Source organism: Lactuca serriola, chromosome 2 (assembly GCF_051521515.1).
Source record: "Lactuca serriola cultivar US96UC23 chromosome 2, Lser_US96UC23_V15, whole genome shotgun sequence".
NCBI lineage: Eukaryota > Viridiplantae > Streptophyta > Magnoliopsida > Asterales > Asteraceae > Lactuca > Lactuca serriola.
The window spans coordinates 39,503,812-39,506,686 of NC_136409.1; positions in this window are offsets into that span (position 1 = coordinate 39,503,812).

Consider the following 2,875-nt stretch of genomic DNA (forward strand, 5'->3'; position numbering starts at 1 on the left):
ACAATTGGTATCAGAGCTTGTGTGATTTACCTTGAAATTTTTGTCGAAAAACTTTTGGTTATAGCGTTTATAAACCTTCCATAAGCTTTTCTTTAAAAATTTCATTTTAATATCACTTGTTCAAAATCCTTTCAAAAAAAATGTCTTTGGCAAATTACTCCAACATGAACTCTGTCTCCATTGCAAATAGCTTAGGATCTGGTTCACGGGCACCCATACTTATTCCTGAAGAGTATAATTCGTGGGTTGGCCGTATGAATCTTCATCTTAATTCTATAAATGAAGATGTCTGGAAGTGTGTAGAAGGAACATATGTTACTCCAGAAAATATGGCTACTCTTGCTACAAATCAAGTCACTCAAGTTGAAATTACAAAAAAGTTGGAACTCCAAGCCAAAAAGGAACTTGTTTCTGGAATACCTCACAGTATTCTAAGTCAAATGGATGACATTATACTGTTAACCGCAAATCAAATTTGGGAGAATTTGAAAAATCGTTTTTGTGGAAATAAAAGAATTATCGGAAACAAAAGAACATCTGTTTTGAATGAATTCGATAATTTCAAAATGCTTTCATCAGAAACCATCCATGATGCTCACGATAGGTTCAATTTGATTATGGTTAAAATGAACAATTTGGGTATCAAAAAGACACAACACGAGATAAATCTCAAGTTTTTAAACAATCTTTTCGAAAGCTGGAAAATGGTTAAACTCATTATTCAGGGAAATCCAGCTATTCATACTGAAACTTTGTACAACTTGTATGAAGAACTTCAATCGTATGAATCCTCGATTGACCCACCAACCACTGCAGCTTTTGGAGGACCACTTGCACTTGTGTCCACAACTTCTCAAAACCAAACACCTTTCAATGATCAAAACTTTAATCATTTTAATCAGACTACATCTTTTCAAAACCAAGTCTTCCAATCTGATTCAAATGATGAAGTAGATTATCAACAACTGTGTGCGTTGGTTGCAAACACAAATCTCCAGAGATTTATCCCAAATCATGGTCAATCAAATTTTAGACCAAATTTTCAACCAAGACCATCTTTTGGACAAAATAACTCAAGTTTTCAACCAAGACCATCTTTTGGTCAAAACAACTCAGGTTTTCAACCTAGACCTTACTTTGGACAAAATTCTCAAAGACCTTCTTTCCAAAATAACTCAAACCAAGGTTTTCAAAACCAGGGATTTCAAAACGATCCCAACTCAGGTCATAATCACAATCCAAACAACAGTTTTCAAAATCAAAACAGAGGTTTCCAAAATCAAGGTTACAACAATCAAAACAATGGTTTTCAAAACAACCAAAATTTTGGATTCCAACAAAACCATTCTCAACCTTCCCAACAAACCCAAAGTCAAACACCTGAAAGACTTCCGATTAAAAGTCAAAAGGATGATAGTGATGAAGAAGTGATCATTTGTCACAACTGCAAAGGAACAAATCACTATGCCAGAGAATGTCGAGCCAAAAACAAAACCAAAATCAAAGACTCAGCATACTATGCTCAAAGAGCCGATGAATTGAAGAAACTGGAAAACCAAGAAAAGCAAAGAGCATTGATGGCAATCCATGAACCAAGTGTGGAATACTGGCCAACTTCTGATGACGAAGCTGAACACGAACCAACACAATCAAACTTCTGCTTCGTAGCTGGTGTTGAAATACCTTCAAGAGCTCCAAACGTCATAGAACAGGTATGGTCTATGATCTCTGAACTTGGTTTTTCAAAAACAATTTTTGAGTCTCACATAACCAAAATTGAGACTAGTCTGGAAGTTGATCTCAAAACATATCATGACACAATGGTCAATTATGATATTTGCAAATCTGAGTTACAAACCTTGCAACTCAAATTTGGAGAATCAACAAGAACAAAAAGCAAATTGGAAAGAGACGTTGAAAGAAAATCAGAAGATTATAATCACGTCTTGGAACAATTAAATCAGTCCCTAATTCAGAAAAGGGATTTGGAACTAAAAAATCAGTCAGTCATTTCTTCTGAAATAAAAGATGTTTTAGAAATGGAAATCCTTCAGTTGAAACAAAAGTTTCAAGAATCAACTGACAAATACAACGTTTTAAATGAAAAGCTGACTGATTCTTTAAAACAAATCAATTCTCTTGAAACCGAGAATAAAAGACTGATATGGAATATGGATTCTATCAAAGTTGCCAGAAAACTAAGTGATGATATTTTCACCAAGGCAAACACCTTGGGAACTGGCAAAATTGATACGAATTATAGACCAGGAATTGGAAGAGAATCCTTTGAAATTGAACAAGCAAAACAGGAAAACATGACGAATTGTGAAAACTCTGAATCTACTCTACCAAATCTTTTCACATCTGTTAATGAGGAAGATTCAGATGAAGAAACAGTTATCAACTGTAGTCCAGATGATACTGCTTTCAGTGTTTCCAAAAAGTCTTTCAAAAGAGTTGTAAATTCTGAAACAGACTCTGCAAGTTCTTTAACTCACCAAATCAAAAATACCGATGGAACCACAAAACTCAAAAACTTTTTGAATGGAGAAAATTCCTCTTATGAGGATGGTAGTACTTCTATACCAACTGCTTTTCCTACAATGACTTCATCAATTGTTGGAAAAACTAGTCTGGGACAAAAATACTCCAAGAAACAACAAACAAGCAAAAAATCCATTCAAGTCACCAAAACCCCACTAATCAAACCAAACCTTTTTGAAAAACAACCAAAGAAACCAAACGTCATACCTCATAAACAGGTATCCAAACAAAAACCAAAATCTTTTCAAAAACCTTTTGAAAACCGCTTTCAAGATATTACTTTTAATCATTCAAGGAACTTTCAAAAACCATCACATCCGAAAGTTTCAAA